Here is a 20,984-nt window from a genome sequence, read left to right on the forward strand (position 1 = left end):
ACCAACGGAGAAGGAGAACACTCGACCAGACGTCAACGGACGAAAGGGAGAAGCTCGACGTTTATCGACACCAATGGAGAAGGAGAAGACTCGACCAAACGTCAACGGACGAAAGGGAGAAGCTCGACGTTTATCGACACCAACGGAGAAGGGGAAAACTCGACCAGACGTCAACGGATGAACGGGAGAAGCTCGACGTTTATCGACACCAACGGAGAAGGAGAAAACTCGACCAGATGTCAACGGACGAACGGAAGAAGTTCGACGTTTATCGAAACCAACGGAGAAGGAGAAAACTCGACCAGACGTCAACGGACGAACGGGAGAAGCTCAACGTTTATCGACACCAACGGAGAAGGAGAAAACTCGACCAGATGTCAACGGACGAACGGGGGAAGCTCGACGTTTATCGACACCAACGGAGAAGGAGAAAACTCGACCAGACGTCAACGGACGAAAGGGAGAAGCTCGACGTTTATCGACACCAACGGAGAAGGAGAAAACTCGACCAGACGTCAACAGACGAAAGGGAGAAGCTCGACGTTTATCGACACCAACGGAGAAGGAGAAAACTCAACTAAGGAAGGAGTACAACAACCGGAAACCGAATAGGACGTCCACCGACGACTCTACTGGGGATTCTGGCTGGGTGTCAACCAGACATTAACGAATGACTGGGGAATAGGATATACACTCAGACGTCAACGGACGAATGAGAAAAACTCAACGTTTACCAAAACCAACGGAGAGGTAACTCTATTGGGGACGACCAGGAAAAACTCGACGTTTATCGAAACCAACGGAGAGGTAAATCTGAGGGGAAAGATATCAACTATACGTCAACGGACATATAGGAAAAACTCGACGTTTATCGAAACCAACGGAGAGGTAACCCTTGCGGGGAAAAGTGAACACAACCAAACGTCAACGGACGATTGGGAAAATCTCAACGTTTACCGAGACCAACGGAGAGGTGACCCTGTGGTGAATCATCAGGCATTACCAAATGATCTGTGGGGAACAAACAACTATACGTCAACAGACACATAGGAAAAAATCAACGCTTATCGACACCAAAGGAGAGGTGAACCTGTGGGGAAGAAAGACGGCGTTACGAACATCGAAAGATGATGTTTACCGACATCAAAAGAAGACAAGACATTAACGAATGACTGGGAGAGACTCGATGTCTACCAAGACCAACGGAGAGGTAACCAGACATTAATGAATGACTGGGAAATACTCGAACGGACGCCAACGGACGAACGGGAGAAGCTCGACGTTTATCGACACCAACGGAGAAGGAGAAAACTCGACCAGACGTCAACGGACGAATGGGAGAAGCTCGACGTTTATCGACACCAACGGAGAAGGAGAAAACTCGACCAGACGTCAACGGACGAATGGGAGAAGCTCGACGTTTATCGACACCAACGGAGAAGGAGAAAACTCGACCATACGTCAACGGACGAACGGGGGAAGCTCGACGTTTATCGACACCAACGGAGAAGGAGAAGACTCGACCAGACGTCAACGGACGAAAGGGGGAAGCTCGACGTTTATCGACACCAACGGAGAAGGAGAACACTCGACCAGACGTGAACGGACGAAAGGGAGAAGCTTGACGTTTATCGACACCAATGGAGAAGGAGAAGACTCGACCAGACGTCAACGTACGAAAGGGAGAAGCTCGACGTTTATCGACACCAACGGAGAAGGGGAAAACTCGACCAGACGTCAACGGATGAACGGGAGAAGCTCGACGTTTATCGACACCAACGGAGAAGGAGAAAACTCGACCAGATGTCAACGGACGAACGGAAGAAGTTCGACGTTTATCGACACCAACGGAGAAGGAGAAAACTCGACCAGACGTCAACGGACGAACGGGAGAAGCTCGACGTTTATCGACACCAACGGATAAGGAGAAAACTCGACCAGATGTCAACGGACGAACGGGGGAAGCTCGACGTTTATCGACACCAACGGAGAAGGAGAAAACTCGACCAGATGTCAACGGACGAACGGAAGAAGTTCGACGTTTATCGACACCAACGGAGAAGGAGAAAACTCGACCAGACGTCAACGGACGAACGGGAGAAGCTCGACGTTTATCAACACCAACGGAGAAGGAGAAAACTCGACCAGATGTCAACGGACGAACGGGGGAAGCTCGACGTTTATCGACACCAACGGAGAAGGAGAAAACTCGACCAGACGTCAACGGACGAAAGGGAGAAGCTCGACGTTTATCGACACCAACGGAGAAGGAGAAGACTCGACCAGACGTCAACGGACGAAAGGGAGAAGCTCGACGTTTATCGACACCAACGGAGAAGGAGAACACTCAACTAAGGAAGAAGTACAACAACCGGAAACCGAATAGGACGTCCACCGACGACTCTACTGGGGATTCTGGCTAGGAGTCAACCAGACATTAACGAATGACTGGGGAATAGGATATACACTCAGATGTCACCGGACGAATGAGAAAAACTCAACGTTTACCAAAACCAACGGAGAGGTAACTCTACTGGGGACGACCAGGAAAAACTCGACGTTTATCGAAACCAACGGAGAGGTAAATCTGAGGGGAAAGATATCAATTATACGTCAACGGACATATAGGAAAAACTCGACGTTTATCGAAACCAACGGAGAGGTTTCCCTTGCGGGGAAAAGTGAACACAACCAAACGTCAACGGACGATTGGGAAAAACTCAACGTTTACCGAGACCAACGGAGAGGTGACCCTGTGGGGAATCATCAGGCATTACCAAATGATCTGTGGGGAACAAACAACTATACGTCAACAGACGCATAGGAAAAACTCAACGCTTATCGACACCAAGGGAGAGGTGAACCTGTGGGGAAGAAAGACGGCGTTACGAACATCGAAAGATGATGTTTACCGACATCAAAAAAAGACTAGACATTAACGAATGGCTGGGAAAGACTCGATGTTTACACTGAAAGATGGTGTTGATCGACACCAAAGAAAGATCACACGCGGGTGCTGACATGACACTGACCAGTATCATAAGATGACATCTACATATGTCAGGGCAAGGCTGAACACTTGCTGGGGATCTCACTAGGGAGAATCAGGATTTCCTTTCACCGACGGGTGAGGAAATAAACCTCTCTAGGGGGTATCAATCCTGAATGCTGTCAGCAGCAACTGTAGCAAACGTGTTGTACAGATGTTGAACGATGATCCGCCTCTGTCGGGGATACGGTCTGATTGGGTTTTAACACATGAATGCATATGTTTGAATTTTTCTATGGCGTAATGCTCCATATCGAATGGAGATGCTACGCATTTTTGAGGATGCAATGATCACTATATGCAAAATGCAAAATGATGAACACTCCGCTGGGGGAGCCAACTGATCAGATACTCCAACTCTGTGGGGAGACTCTGCTTGAGGAATACCCTGCGGGGAGAGCACCGACTTTTCACTCATGCTGGAGAAATAACACCGTTGCTGGGAAAAGGATAGACTCCGCTGGGAGACACCCTTCATGGGAAACAGTCCACTCGGGGGACTCTGCTTGGGAAGCAATCCATACGACTTCGCTGGGGAATCAACAGGCAACTCGCTGGGGAGAGCCCAACCAATCCACATGTAGGATAAACTCTCCTGGAGATAAATTTCACTGAACCCGCTCCACTCGGGGACTTGCTGAGGAAAATCTATACAAATCCCTGCTCGGGAGATCTGCTAGGGAGAAACTTCTCAATCCTGACAGGGACAGGCATACACAAACCCTGCTGGGGAAAGGCCCATACCACTCTGCTGAGGAGAGCATAACTCTAGTAGGGAGAGTAATAACTCTGTTGGGGATAACGATACACCAGACGTACTGGAGATAGACATCCACAACCCTGCTGGGGAAAAGCGCTCCCAGTCATGCTGGGGATAACAGTACTTCGGACCAGACTGCGGGGGAATCAAAACCACTCCACTGGGGGAACCGGCTCACTCCGCTAGGGATGCAACATCCTTCTAACTCAGTGGGGATAAACAACTGGGGAAACGCCTGATGGGCACTCAGCTGGGGATTCAGCCCACTTTTAAGACTGCTGGGGAATAGAAGATACTATCCACAGGCGTCCCTGTAGGGGAACACAACTTTGATAGCTTCCATACTTGCTTAGGGAAATATTCGCGGGGAAACGTCCTTACATATGACGACCTGCAAAACAGCACAACAAATGCCCCAGGGGATACACGGACAAGATATGCTCCAGTGTCCTCAACATTCAAAAGGATTTTCAAATGTTTCATCTTCCTGCACGTTATCGTTTAGCCTTCATGTTTTATTATATGCAATATTTATAAAAAATTCGGACGTTTTTTGCAAACAAAACAGTAAAAATAAAAACAAGAGAGCTATTTATCTAAATAACGACTTTTATTGATTGAAAATGTGCCTGAAAAGGCGAATACATTGGGAAGCAATTCCTAGAAAGAGGTAATTGCGCACAAAAAGAAAACAAACTATCCTAATGGCAATGTGAACACGGCATCCACCATTTCCCAATCCTGTTATAACTCACAGATCATCAATTTTCCTCCCAACTTCCTTGCTTTCTGAGAAGAATGACTGGACCGATCACCTCTTTTGAGATGGCAGACGAATGAAGCGCGATGAAGTACAGATAACTCAGACTGTAGTCTTCGCTCTAATCCCTCTTTAGGCTGGATCGCCCTTTCGGGTTTTCAACCCACCGGGATACCCATTTTTGCCTAAGCCGCCCTTACGGGTTTTCGACTTACCGGGTGTACAAATTCTTTTCATTTTTTATCCCTAATTTTTGCCCGAACCTTTTCTTTCTGTTTTTTGGTTCGCCGGGATGCCCTTTTTTGCCTGGACTCTTTTATTCTTTTCGCCCAGCGAGTCAATTTATGCGAAGTATTTTTTGACTACATCTGAGTTAACAGGGGACGGGAAATCTTCACCATCCATAGTTGTAAGCATCAAGGCTCCACCGGAGAAAACCTTCTTCAGAACGTATGGACCTTCATAATTAGGAGTCCACTTGCCCCTGTTATCTGTGCCGGGAGGAAAGATCCTCTTCAAAACTAGATCACCAGTCTGATAGCTTCGAGGATGCACTTTCTGATCAAAGGCTCTCTTCATCCTTCTCTGATACAACTGCCCATGGCACACAACTGCTAGCCGTCTCTCTTCGATAAGGCTCAACTCGTTAAACCTTGTTCGAATCCACTCGGCTTCGTCCAGCTTGACATCCAACAAAACTCTCAGAGAAGGGATCTCCACTTCAACTGGTAGGACTGCTTCCATACCATACACAAGGGAGTACGGGGTTGCCCCGGTCGACGTACATACTGAAGTACGGTACCCATGCAAAGCGAAAGGCATCATCTCATGCCAATCCTTGTACGTCACGACCATCTTTTGCACAATCTTCTTGATGTTCTTATTCGCTGCCTCTACAGCACCATTCATCTTCGGTCTGTAAGGAGAAGAATTGTGATGTTCAATCTTGAAATCTTTACAAAGATCTTTCACCATCTTGTTATTGAGATTCGAACCATTATCAGTGATGATCCTCTCAGGAACTCCATAACGATAGATGATTTCTTTCTTGATGAACCGGGCAACCACTTGTTTGGTAACATTAGCATAGGAAGCTGCTTCCACCCACTTTGTGAAGTAATCAATCGCAACCAGGATGAAGCGATGTCCATTCGAAGCAGTAGGCTCAATCTTCCCAATCATGTCAATGCCCCACATGGCAAACGGCCAAGGCGAGTTCATGACATTCAGAGGGCTTGGCGGTACATGCACCTTATCAGCATAAATTTGACATTTATGGCACTTCCGAGCGTAGTTGAAACAATCGGATTCCATGGTCATCCAGTAATAACCGGCTCTCAACAATTTCTTCGACATTGCATGACCACCAGCATGGGTACCAAACGAACCTTCATGTACTTCCTGCATCAACATGTCTGCTTCGTGTCTATCCACGCATCTGAGCAGAACCATGTCAAAGTTTCTCTTATACAGCACATCATCCTGATTCAAATAAAAGCTTCCAGCTAGCCTCCTCCGGGTTTTCTTGTCATTCTTCGACGCACCTTCAGGATACTCCTGGCTCTTGAGGATGTTCTTGATGTCAAAGTACCACGGCTTCTCATCAACAACAGACTCGGCTGCAAACACATACGCAGACCTCTCGAGTCGATTCACCACAACATGTGGCACATGATTCCACCAATGAACTTTGATCATAGAAGACAAAGTAGCCAAAGCATCAGCCATCTGATTCTCATCCCGGGGGACATGGTACAACTTCACTTTCTTGAAGAACGTCAGTATTCTTCTATTGTAATCTCTATACGGAATCAAATGTGGCTGGTTCGTATTCCAATCTCCATTGACCTGATTAATCACTAGAGCGGAATCTCCAAAAATGTCAAGATTTTTGATCCTCAGATCAATGGCTTCTTCTATCCCCGTGATACAAGCCTCTTACTCAGCTTCATTGTTGGTGACATCAAACGTCAATCTGGCAGAAAAAGGCATATGAGCACCTTTAGGATTGAAAAGCACTGCACCAACATCGTTACCATTTACATTCACAGCCCCATCAAACATCAATGTCCACTTGTCATCAGGGTCCGGTCCTTCCTCGACAAGAGGCTCTTCACAATCTTTCATCTTCAGATACATGATGTCTTCATCAGGGAATTCAAACATCATAGGCTGATAATCATCAATCGGTTGCTCGGCGAGATAGTCTAACAAAACACTACCTTTGATAGCCTTCTGCGACGTGTACTGGATATCATACTCTGTTAAGATCATATGCCAACGGGCAACACGTCCGGTGAGATCCGGCTTCTCAAAGATGTACTTTACTGGATCCATCTTAGAAATCAACAAGGTAGTATGGTTCAACATATACTGCCTCAGTCAGCGAGCAGCCCAGGCCAAAGCACATCAAGTTTTCTCAAGCTGTGAATATTTCATTTCACAATCGGTAAACTTTTTGCTAAGGTAGTATATGGCATGCTCTTTTCGACCAGACTCATCATGTTGTCCCAATACACACCCCATCGAGTTCTCTGTCACTGACAGGTACATTATCAGCGGTCTCCCAGGAACTGGAGGGATAAGGATTGGAGGTTTCTATAAATACTCTTTTATCTTGTCGAAAGCTTTCTGACAATCATCATTCCACCTGATTGCTTGATTCTTTCTCAGCAATTTGAATATTGGTTCACACGTGGCAGTTAGGTGAGATACAAACCTTGCAATGTAATTCAATCTCCCTAAAAACTCACGAACCTGCTTTTCAGTTTTCGGTTCAGGCATCTCTTGAATAGCTTTGACTTTAGCTGGATCAACCTCAATCCCTTTCTCACTGACAATGAAGCCTAACAGCTTCCCAGATCTCGCACCAAACGTACACTTGTTTGGATTCAGCCTCAGTTTGAACTTTACCAATCTGTCAAACAGCTTCTGCATATTAACCATGTGCTCCTCTTCTGTCTGCGACTTCGCAATCATGTCATCCACATACACTTCAATTTCTTTGTGCATCATGTCATGAAAGAGAGTCGTCATAGCCCTCTGATAGGTAGCACCGGCATTCTTCAGCCCAGATGGCATCACCTTATAGCAGAACGTGCCCCAAGGTGTAATGAATGTCGTCTTTTCCATGTCCTCTGGCGCCATCTTAATCTGATTATAGCCCGAGAAACCATCCATGAAAGAGAATACCGAGGATTGAGCCGTATTATCCACCAATACATCGATGTGAGGTAATGGGAAATCGTCTTTCGGACTCGCTCTGTTCAAATCCCGGTAATCGACACACATTCTGACTTTGCCATCCTTCTTCGGCACGGGAACGATGTTGGCCACCCACGGGGGATACGTCGTCACTGACAAGAAACCAACATCGAACTGCTTCTGAACCTCTTCCTTGATCTTCACTGCCATATCAGGACTCGTTCTATGAAGCTTCTGCTTGACCGAAGGACAATCTTCTCTGAGAGGTAGTCTATGAACCACAATATCAGTATTCAGCCCAGGCATATCTTGATAAGACCAGGCGAATATCTCCACATACTCTCTCAGCATTTCAATCAACCTGCTCTTGACCTCTGTCTTCAGAGCAGCCACGACAGTTTCATGGATCTCGCCATCCACCTCGACATATTTGAAAGAGGATAGGTGACTCACCAAGATATCTTCTTCACCACACACGGTCACAATCTGACCGTTCCAGACATACTTGAGCTTTTGGTGGAGAGTCGACGATACTGCCCCGGCTGCATGAATCCATGGACGCCCCAACAAACAACTGTAGGCGGGTTGAATGTCCATAACATAGAAGATGATGTCGAACACCTCTGGACCTATCTTCACCGGCAAGGTAACTTCACCAAACACAGAACGTTTGGATCCGTCAAAAGCACGAACGATCAGGTCACTAGGAGTAAGGATAACCCCTTCCACCGATATCTTCTTCAGAATTTGCTTGGGCAGTACATTCAGCGACGAGCCGGTGTCTACCAGCACGTGAGACAACACAGCACCCTTGCACTCCATGGTGATGTGCAAGGCCTTGTTATGATTACGACCCTCAGGCGTCAAGTCTAGGTCAGTGAACCCCAAACCATGCCTGGTGCTCACGTTGGCAATCACACCCTCTAGTTGGTTGACGGATATCTCTTGAGGTACGTAAGCCATGTTCAGCATCTTTAATAAAGCGTTACGATGTGCCTCGGAGCACAGCAGCAAAGAGAGAATCGAAATCTTGGACGGAGTCTGGTTAAGTTGATCTACAATCTTGTAGTCACTTTTCTTTATGATCTTCATGAACTCCTCCACATCCTTTTCAAACGAGCCACCAGGCACATCCGTCTGAGCAGGTTCTTCGTCAACCACAACCTGTTTACCCTTAGCCTTAGCGAGAGCCTCAACATTGGCATCCCTCAAAGGTTGTGGAGCAAACACTCGTCCACTTCTAGTAAACCCTCCCGGTCCACCAACATTGTCCACGACCAGACTCGCAACCGCGGGAGTTCTACTAGGCACAACAATAGTCACCGGAGCTTGATTGGTCGGCCTGACCCGATTCTCAACCCTTCTGTTGTTTCGGTAGGCGTTGTCGTATTTCCAAGGCACAACTTTACTATTCTCAACAACAGGTCTTCTACCTGATACAGCAATAGTAGTTGGAGTGTTGACAGTTACTGGTGCGGAAATGGTAATAGGCATACCACTTGTTGTAGGCGCACTACCAACATTCCTCTGCCCACGTCCTTCAGACGGTTTAAAGTAGATGGTGACAGTTGACACTGACCCACGATCTCTTACAGCCATACCGAAATGCAGACAGCCCTGATCCATCAAACCCTGGATACCAGCCCGCAACTGACCACAACCATTCTCAGATTCTGCACAATCAATACAACTCTGATCACAGCCCGGATCTACACCCTCATTCAGCAAACGGGTCTTAACAACCAACAGAGAAGTCTGAACATCATCAACACTAACAACCAAGTCTTCAGCTTCTTCTTCTTCAATATTATTCACCCGGTGTGCACCATGCGCAGGCATAGGGTTATTAACAACATTCGGTACAGGAGCGAAATTGATAGTTTTTGCATCAATCAAGTCCTGGACTTTATGGTGAAAAGCCCTGCAGTTTTCAATATGGTGCCCCTGCGCACCAGAGTGAAAGTCACAATGCACATTGACATCATACCCAGGTGGTATTCGTCAATGGTGCCATTGTACGTAACTCTACAAACCCTAACTTGAGCAGTTCGGGTAACAGTTCGGCGTAAGTCATTGGCAGTGGGTCAAAACGTCTATCAGGCAGCCTCTGCCTCGGCTGATACGGACGTTGTTGTTGTTGTTGTTGTGGCATTTGTTGTTGAGCTCTCTGTTGTTGCGGAGGTTGACGTTTTTGAGGTGCAGGAATGGTCACTGCAGCAACCTGACGGTACTGATTTCTGTTCTGATTTCTGCGGTGTTGCACAACATTAGTCTCACCCTCTCTTCGGCGAGGTGCCCCAGCGAACAACTTCTTGGATGAAGAGGAACCAACATCATTAATCTTACCAGCTTTGATCAAGCTCTCAGTCCTCTCCCCACAGATGACTACATCAGAAAAACTACCGAATGAACAGCTTCCCATCCAACCATAAACACACCCTGAAGTGTACCGATAAACATGTCAGTCAACTCCCTTTCCGGCATAGGGGGTTGAACTCTCGCAGCCAATTCACGCCACCTCTGGGCGTACTCCTTGAAGCTTTCACCTGATTTTTGACAAAGACTCTGCAGCTGAGTCCGGCTAGGCGCCATGTCCATATTATGCTTATATTGCCTTAAGAAGGCCTCACCCAGATCCCTCCAGCAACGAATAGAATCTCTCTTTAGCTCCATGTACCAGTCCAAAGAAGCCCCAGATAGACTATCTTGGAAAAAGTACATCCACATCTTTTCGTCATCTGTATAAGCAGAGATTTTCCGGTAATAAGCCTGCACGTGGGTGCGAGGGCAGGAAGTACCATTATACTTGTCGAAAGTGGGTGCTTTAAATTTATGGGGAATCCTCAACCCATCCACCAGACCCAAGTTGGTCACATCAAAACCCAAGGAATTATGACATTCCATGGCTCTTATCTTCTCAGCAAGGGCGTCTACTTTCCGATCCCTCTCTTCGACTCTGACATCATCATCCTCACTCAGCAATGTGAAGATGTCCTCTTGTCTATCAACAATAGGAGCTGGATGACAAACAGGTGCTCGGGTAGCTCTGACATTGACAGTCTCTGCAGCAAGAGGCTGTCCGTTAATTCTTATCCCCCTTAACTCATCCCCAACAGCATAATCATGGGCAGGAGCAGCAGCAACATTTACATTCTCATGAACAGGTGCAACAACAGGCGAAGCACGGTTGGACGCCTGAATCACGGTCTCTTGTCTCTGAACCAGGGCTCGAAGCTCTTCCTGACCTTGCGCAACCCCTTGCATCATGGTCATAAACTGGGCCATGTTTGCCCTCATCTCAGCCAACTCCGTCTGAACTTGATCCATACTTCTTTGTTGATTGAGTCTGGTTGAATACCGGTGCGGTCTTTGATCAGCTATCCTGCCTGACACAGGAACCAGAGTGAGAAGTCCGAACGAGAACACCTGTTATGCAATATGATATGAGTATGATGCTAATGCATATGATGCACATGATATGATCATTTCTCGGGCATTCAAAGAGCCTGATTCATCTTCAAAAGATGGCAACCTACAACAACACAGAAGCAACAGGAACAACATACACAAGAGCAAAGAGTACAGAGTGAAACCAACAATCTCATCTATAAATGAGCAACAGGATCATACAACACTGTCAACAAGGATCCAAAGGAGTACAACAATGAATCCCACCCAACAAGCCTAGGGGTGATACTTAACATAAACATCAGGAATACAAGCTAAGACAAGCGACTTCCAGGAATGAGCGTCTTCAAGTAGTGACACTGGTCTATCAATAGTTCACACTCTGAACATTCTGGCAAGGGAGTGATCTTCTCCTTCAACTGTCTTCTAAGCTCGACAACTTCTGCCCCAAGCTGGGCTTTTGATGCAAGTCTCAGGTCGACTTCTTTCTTCAACTGGATATCTTTGTCTCTGAGTTGCTTCTCCAAGTCTCTGATCTTCTTCTGATAACTGGCTTCAACTCTCTGCAATCTCAAACACTCTCGGTGCTCTGCATTCAGCAAGTTCTCCATTTCTTCATAAGATCTCTTCTTACTCCTTACTCCACCAACATCTACACCCTGGATGTCCCTGAGTTGATGAGCCAGGTTCAATCTATCAGCTTTGGCTTGATACAACTCCATCTGAGCATCTTGCTCTTTCTCCTTCAGGCGGCGATTCTCCATCAAGGCTTGCTTGTACTGCTCAGCAGGTACACTCTCAGCAAGAATCAAAGGTGGTTGCCCTTGCAACGGATTCATCCTATCATAGTGCAACATCAAAATTTCTACTCTCTTCTTCACCCAATTAGTGTAATCAGGCATAGCAATGGCAAACTTCTTCCCTAAGACAGCTCCATCCTTAACACCAATAGACTTCTAAGCTCTTCCTATCTGCTCCAATCTAACAGGGTCGCTTCGCTTCTCAAAATACACACTCTCCACTATCTCAGCTTCAAGTGGTCTTCCATTCATCACGAACCCCAACTGGCGAAGAGAAAGAAGCGGGTTGTAATTGATGCAACCCTTAGTCCCCACAAGCGGCACATTCCAAAATTCTCCACAACTCATAATAACATCTCTCACATCCATCCGGTAAGACTTCCATCTGATATCATATGAAGTAAGGGACATAACCCTCTGGGTCCACCTATGAGTACTCTGAGCATCCACAAAAGGTCCACTGACTGGCAGGAGAGACATGAACCATCTGAGCAAAAGTGGGAGACAACACTTGATAGCTCCACCCTTACCATGCCTACTGTGAATAGCATAGTAAGTGTCAGCTAACAGAGTGGGAACTGGGTTTCCTCCAAAGAAGATACAAACTGCAACATAATCAACAAAGTTGGGCATACTCGGAAACAAGACGATCCCATAGATCATAACAACGAGCTGAGCATGAAAAGCCTCCCAATTCCCCTTCTCTGCTTCTTATCTAGCAACTCTCAACAGAAACTTCAAAGGCAGACCCATAACATCCCCACTGGACCTCCAATTATCACTGATCTCTCTGATACTCAAATGGAGAGCTCTGGAGACAACTCTGAAATCAACCTCCTTGGGCACATCCAAGAAAGGAACCTGTCGCAGGATCGGAACATTCAACAGAATGGAGTACTCCTCAAGAGTAGGCGCCAACTGATAATCCTGAAAAGTGAAGCAACGAAGCTCTGGGTCGTAGAACTAAAGAAGAGTCTGCAACGGCACTAGATCGACTACCATCTTCAACAGTGTCAGAATATCCCCATACTGATCAACGAACCCCTTCTGATGATCACTGGTCACAAGGTTACCCAACTCTATCAGAGACGTCAAAGGCTCACAGTGAAAGCTGTAGGAACAAGTCTTCCGCTTCGGCTTTGGGACTGTTGCCATCTCTATCAGTGAACAAACTCTGGAATGTACCTGAGAAATGATATGCATGCAGAGATTAGTTTTTTCTTTTTTCTTTTTTTTCTCCTTTTTTTTATTCAATTTCTTTTGAAAATAAACATACTATGATGCAAATGATGCAGACAAGACTGGCAGGCTGTGCATCTCAGAACACACGATCGAAGCTTCGGATCGAACTCGGAACCACAATTCATCTGAAACCCAAAGTCATCTGATAAACTGTCATCTGAACCCATATCTGGAGAACTGAGTCACCAACAGGACCACAAGGCACCAACGAGTCACCAACCGGTCACCAACTGTACCTGTTAAAATGATCATTCCCTCCCCAATCACGGGTGTCATCTAGGCCAGGGTAAGGTCAAGAGAAACGCAGCATAAATAACCTTTCACAGAATATCATCATATACACACTCGAAGTATGTAACGATAATATCCCATCAGGGTCTGAACTGCTCGTGATATAAATGTTCCGCTAAGTGGCGCATACCACCCGCTTCCCATGAATCACTCTATTCCTAGGTTTCCTAGATTTCACTCATAGCCTGGGTATTGGGCCTTTTACCTCGAGTACCTCCCACCCCAAACAGAGAGAACACAACATAGCCAGCAGATGAATATGAATGAATGCAAACATTAATGCACACATAAATGCAAACAATAAATGAATGAATGCAATAAATAATGCAGCAAACAGCAACCAAAACCCTAACCTAGAGAGCGCTAGGAGAGACTCGCTTAGGGAAGATGGACCAGCAAGAGGTCAACTTCTCATATCCCCAGCAGAGTCGCCAGCTGTCGCATTATGCGAAAAACCGGCGGGAAAACAAAACAACAGAGCCGCCACCGTGTGTTATTTATCCCAAAAGAGGGAAAGGAAACGCTCGAAGTAAACCTGGAAAAGACATGGTCTCGCGACCAAAGAGAATGGGATCGGGAGTCGGTTATGCGAAGGGAAGGTATTAGCACCCCTACGCATCCGTCGTACTCGACGGGATCCACGCACAAAAGGAAGGAATATGGTTGCTAAAACACTGCTCAAATAAACACACACTGGCTAAAAGAGACACAAGAAAACAAACGAATCTGACTCGGTAGGATATTGCATCCTGGGCCTACGTAGTATATCAGGTATAGACATCAGAGTCGACGTAGTTCGGACGGGGAAAACATGCTCGCTAGGATGTCGCATCCTATGCATACGTATCTTCTTGGACTAAGAAGAATCAGAGCATCCGTAGCTCGGCTAACGCACGCCAAACAAAACCACACAAACACGGGCAAACATAGAACCCGAATGCCAATCGCTGGACTTATATCAGCTTCTGAACCAAACACACCCACACTGGACACCAAATGCCAATCGCTGGACTTACATCGGACTCCAAGCACACAACAAGAGGATACGGAATACCAATCGCTGGGCTTACATCCATCTCCTAACACACACAAAGACAACACAAAAAAGAGAAAAGGTTGCCCGGAGAGATCAGCTCAATCTCCTGCCTACGTACCTCATCTGGTATGAGGATCAGGGCGACGTAGTTCCCCTACACAGGGACAAAGGACTAGCCTAACCAGATAACAAAGGGAGACACAACTAGGGAGACTACGACTCGAGCCTAGATGTTATCATGCAAATCATCCCTAAGTTAAGGTTTCTAGCTAACTTTCACAGGGAGCAAGCTATCCTAAACAACACAGGCAAAGCAAAACAATCACACAAATAGCACACACTATATACACACAAAGTGGGCTCACACAAGGGTTAGGCTGTGAAACACAAGCCAACTGTAATCGGGTGATGTTAGCTCTTAACCCTAACATTGAGAGTTAAGGTGAAGCAGATGAATGGGAAGTGAAGATGAGACTTCACAACTCTTATGCCTGGCCTGGGAGAGCTTCAGACAGATGAAAGTGTGGGTTTAGAAAGTTGGAACCCTTCTACACTTATGACTGACTCAACTGTACAACTGTACAAGGATCATGGGTTAATATCTACAATGCATCAACACAGTGGTGTGAGCAGAGGGATGACTCAACTGAATAGCAGGAGATGGATTACACATCTCTTGTGTTCTGCCAATTGCCTTATCAAAGGTCTTTTCCTGCTTGGGGAAAAATATAAACAATCACAAGCATTGCCTCTTAAGGAGGACTTCAGACAGGTGCCTGACCAAATAACAGGCCAGGTCTTCCAAACTACATGGAGTTAGTGGAATTATACCTCAATGCTCAAGCTATCAAGCAAAGCAAAGCAAAAGCAAGTTCACAAGAGAACTATAGCAACTAAGGTACCTGAAAACAATCCAACATAATCAGTATACCAGACAAACAAAAGTCAAACAGACAATGGTCAACAGTCAATAGTTAATTGTACACAAACAAACAACAGTCAATGCACAAAGGTGCAAGCCACAAGGCACAAGCTTAAGTCTCAAAACCTACAAAAAAAACTCAAGGTTAGTCATCAACAAGCAATGGACCAACTCCAATTGAGTTCACATCATCAAGTATAAGCAATAATCGAAAACAGAACATGAAAATTAGCAAGAATCAAGATTAATCAAATAAGAACAACATCCAAGTGGTCTCATATCCATATCATCGACCAATTTCATTTCATAAGGCAAATAGTGCAAAGCATGCAATTCAAAGCTCATAGAACCAAACAGAATGAATCAATTCATATCAACTCAGAAACAATTCAATAAATCCCAAGAAAAATCATGGCTAAACAGCATTCATCCTAGGATCATCATACCAAAACTCAAGTCATTTGGATAAGTGGAAATATGTCAAATAAAATCCATAAGGCAAGGTATGCACAAAACAACTCAAATGAAGCACAATTTCATTCATCAACTTCACACAAGCTCAAAATAGAATCTACACATGATAAATGAATCCAACGAAAGCCATAGCAAACTTCAAAGAGTCTAGAACACATGTGCAAAATTTCAAGCTCATAGGATAAACATCAAGAATTTCACAAATCATTTAAAATCATGACTCTCAAAAAGTCCACAAATGACAAGCCAGAAGAGAAAATCTCAAACAAATTGGAAATGGATCCAAAAATTCTGCAAAAATTCACATTCAAACCTAACATCCAGAAGTATCATCATGCAAAAGAATCAGATTAATTGGCTTTTGAAATGGTATGGCAAATAAAATCAGAAAGTCAAGCAAGCAAAGGTGTGACACAAATTGTCACACCTATATTGATCAGATCATATCTCACAAACCAGAAATGCAAAAATTGCAAACTCAATGCCAAAATGTTCCTTAGGATGTCTACTTTACACATGCAAAATTTCAGCTCCATTGGATCAATCATCATCATTTCACAACCAAAATAGCAAGCAAGATGCAAGCAAACACATGTTCACATATTCCCTAAGCAAAATAAAAATCCACACGTGCACAATTTAGGGAAAAATCACCATAAAATAGTAGACATGATAAGGATCATTGTGCAAAAAATCCCATGTGATTTGGATAAGTATTCAATGAGTTATGGATTTTTTAATGAAGTGAAAAATTAAAAAAATGAATGAATGGCATGGTATGAACATGTGAAGCATACAAGAGAAAAAATGCCAAAGCCTAATGTGGATTTGCCTCAGCTGAGGATCGAACCGGCCAGGTTTTTGAATCAGCGCGCCAGGTTAAACGCCGCGTTTCATTTAAATGAAACGCTGGCCAATCAGAAGCCAACACTTGGGCCAGTACATGAACGAAAACATGAAATCACATGCAAACTGCGCGCTAGGAGATCAAATACGTTCTAGACATGGAAAAAATTAGGGTTCTTCACGCGTTCTTCATGAAATTCCCAGGTGATGAACAAATGTCCCAGAAATCAACAAACAATACACCAATAGCTTCGTCTTAGCATGTACATCACTAATCTAAACACGATTCATCCTAATTCTTGCTCACATGAACAGATCGATCAAAATAAGTTTCAATCATCAATCTTAAACTCAGCATATCTTTCCTAATTCTTGATGAAATTTAAAACTACAAAGCTCAGCATGCTCTACAATCAAAGATCTATCAAAAGCATATCCTAATTTCATGAATTGCAAGATTCGAAATCTGACCTCTATGAAGATGCAGAGCTGGATTTGTGCAATTCAGGCTTTGTAATGTTGAAACAGATGATCTACAACTCTTATATGGATGAATGTATGAAGATCCAATGCTCAGTCATGCTCGAGCTTGCTCAAATCTACAGCTGCCATGGATGAAGCTAGCTTCAACAGTTCTTGATTCAGCTTCGAAAATGATGATTCCTTGCTTGCAGAAGATCCAATAGCACTTGTGGATGATGAATCAATGAAGAAATAGCAAAGGACTTTGAAGAATTGTGCAGAAAAAGTGAGAGCAAAAATTTGTGAAACTTGGAGAATTGGATCTAGATCTGGTTTGAATGAAATGTTAATTGTGAATTCTGTTAGGATTAGAGTTATATATGTGTTGTTAATCAAGTTTGCTAATCAAGATTAAGCCAAATGCAAATGTTTAATGAAAATGCAAGTGTGATGCAAAATTGCCCCATGCACCCTCATGCATGCTAAATGTTGCTACAGTACATGTTTTTTGGCTCAATTCACCTCCAAATGTTGTTTAAGACAAAATGCAAGTGATTGGAAGTGTGGAAAATGCTTATTTTTCAAATGGACTTTTTCCCTCCAAATTTCAAATTCAATTCAAATGAAAAATGCCATATTTTTGTGATGAGAATTAATGAAATGTGATGCATGAATTGGATATAAGAGATCAAAAGAGAAATGTTCCAAAAAGAATCACATGATTTGGCCATTTGGTGTGAAAGTTATGCCTTCTTGAACTTCAAATTTCCTTGACAATGATTTGATCATATTTTGCCAACCACACATGAGAAATTCATGTTCTTGGACTTTTTGGAAAGGTGAGAGCAAGATCTTCAACTTTCATGTTGGACAAAATTTCATTTGAAGCCTTCTTGGACATGTAATCTTGAGGAGAAAACCTTTCCATTTTTGGCAGTTTGAAATTACAGGTCACTTACTATTTTTGGAAACTTTTCATCTGACCTCAAATTCTTCAATGTTGATCTTTGAAATGTCAAATGAGACTTGTATGGACATGAATGAGGCCTTTCAAACCATCTCCCACCTTCAAATCCATGATTTCATGCACAGTTGACTTTGGTTGACTTTCTAGGGTTTTAGATGCATTGTGCAATGACTGATGACTTCTGAACATCCAATCTTTGGCCAAACCACTTCAAAATGATCCCTAGGTCATATGAACTTGATGAACCAACCATAGGGCTTTGCTTCAATAGGAAATGCACTTGCTTGCTTGCTTCTCCTGACCAGTCTTGACTGATGACTTGCACTTGGGCAAATGGACAATGCAATGATATGCAGTGGCCAATGTAATGTTAATGACCTAAACATGAAAATGTATGTACAAAAAGGGAGGTGCAAATTTAAGGTGCTACACTTTGCAAGGATTTTAAGATCGAACATCACAATTCTTCTCCTTACAGACCGAAGATGAATGGTGTTGTAGAGGCGGCAAACAAGAACATTAAGAAGATTGTGCAAAAGATGGCCGTGACGTACAAGGATTGGCATGAGATGTTGCCTTTCGCTCTGCTTGGGTACCGTACTTCAGTACGTACGTCGACCGGGGCAACCCCTTACTCCCTTGTGTATGGTATGGAAGCAGTCCTACCTGTTGAAATGGAGATTCCTTCTCTGAGAGTCCTACTGGATGTCAAGCTAGATGAAGCCGAGTGGATTCGGACAAGGTTCAATGAGTTGAGCCTTATCGAAGAGAAGCGGTTAGCAGCTGTGTGCCATGGGAAACTATATCAAAGAAGGATGAAGAAAGCCTTTGATCAGAAAGTGTGTCCTCGAAGCTATCAGACAGGTGATTTGGTCTTGAAGAGGATCCTTCCTCCTGGTACAGATAACAGGGGCAAGTGGACTCCGAATTATGAAGGTCCATATGTTGTTAAGAAGGTTTTCTCTGGTGGAGCCTTGATGCTTGCAACTATGGATGGTGAAGATTTTCCGTCCCCTGTGAACTCAGATGTAGTCAAAAAATACTTCGCATAAATTGACCCGCTGGACGAAAAGAATAAAAGAGTCCGGGCAAAAAAGGGCATCCCGACGAACCAAGAAAAAAAAAGAAAAAGGTTCGGGCAAAAGTTAAGGATAAAGAATGAAAAGAATATGTACACCCGGTAAGTCGAAAACCCGCAAGGGCGGTTTAGGCAAAAATGGGTATCCCGGTGAATTGAAAACCCGAAAGGGTGATCCAGGCAAAAGAGGGATTAGAGCGAAGACTACAGTCTGAGTTATCTGTACTTCATCGCGCTTCATCGTCTACCATCCTGAAGGATATGATCGGTCCAATCATTCTTCTCATAAAGCAAGGAATTTGGGGGAAATTGAGGATCTGTGAGTCATAACAGAATTAGAAAATAGTGGATGTCGTGTTCACATTGCCAATAGGATAATTTATTTCCTTTTGTGCGCAATTACCTCTTCCTAGGAATTGCTTCCTGTTGTATTCGCCTTTATAGGCCCATTTTCAATCAATAAAAGTCGTTATTCAGTTAAAATTGCCCTCTTGTTTTTTATTTTACTATTTTGTTTGCAAAAACGTCCGAATTTTTGATAAACATTGCATCTGAAAAACATGAAGCTAGACAATAACGTGCAGAAAGATAAAACATTTGAAAATCATTTTGAATTTCGAGTACACTTGGGTGTATCTTATCCATACAATCCCCTGGAGCATGTATGTCTTGCTGTTTTTGCAGATTACTGTCTTTGATTGCTGGCCGAGGCGGATGAGCCACAGTCTGTTCAAAGGTGTGTCAACGTTGTCCTGTAGTGTGAGAAGTTGGGTTGTCCAAAGCAAGTTCACAACTTGTCTCCCCAGCATATTTGAGATCAGTGTTTCTCCAGCAAGTCTGAGGATTGTTAGTTCCCCAGCGAGCCAGAAGGTTGCTATATCCCCAGCGGAGGGGTCTGTGGGTATTTTGTTCCGCAGCAGTCGGATCTGAAGTACTGTAATCCCCAGCAGGGTTGAGTTTGCAGTTTTCCCAGCATGGTTATGAACGCCTTTCCCCAGCAGGGTTGTGAATGTTTTCCCCTAGCAAGTCTGAATTGGGTAGTCTCCCCAGCGGAGGTTTGCGTTGATGGTTTTCCCCAGCGAAGTCCCCAAGCGGATCAGGTTCAGTGGAAGTTATCCCTAGTAGAGTTAATCCTGCTTGTGAGTTGGTAGTTCTCCCCGGTGGAGGTGAACATTGGTTGTTTCCCCCAACGGAGTCCCCAACAGGATTGTGAATGTTTTCCCCTAGCAAGTCTGAATTGGGTAGTCTCCCCAATGGAGGTTTACGTTGATGGTTTTCCCCAGCGAAGTCCCCAAGCGGATCAGGTTCGGTGGAAGTTATCCCTAGTAGAGTTAATCCTGCTTGTGAGTTGGTAGTTATCCCCGGTGGAGGTGAGCATTGGTTGTTTCCCCCAACGGAGTCCCCAGGAGGATTGGATTCAGTGGAGGTCGTCCCTCAGCAAAGATTATGCTTCCCCCAACAGTAGTGTTAGTCCCCAGCTAGAGACTCCCCAGTTGAGTTGGTTCCTCTGCCATTCCGAGAATGTTAGATCAGCAAGGCACCCGCAGCTGGGTTGTTGCATTTCCCCACAGAGTGGGAAGATCAAATTAGAATTGTGTGCTCAGCAGAGCGACCAGTTCTCACCAACAAGAGTTTTTTCTTCATTTGCATCTTGCATATAGGAATCATTGCATCCTCAAACCGCG

This window comes from Lathyrus oleraceus, chromosome 7, assembly GCF_024323335.1.
Source record: "Lathyrus oleraceus cultivar Zhongwan6 chromosome 7, CAAS_Psat_ZW6_1.0, whole genome shotgun sequence".
In the NCBI taxonomy this organism is placed as follows: domain Eukaryota; kingdom Viridiplantae; phylum Streptophyta; class Magnoliopsida; order Fabales; family Fabaceae; genus Lathyrus; species Lathyrus oleraceus.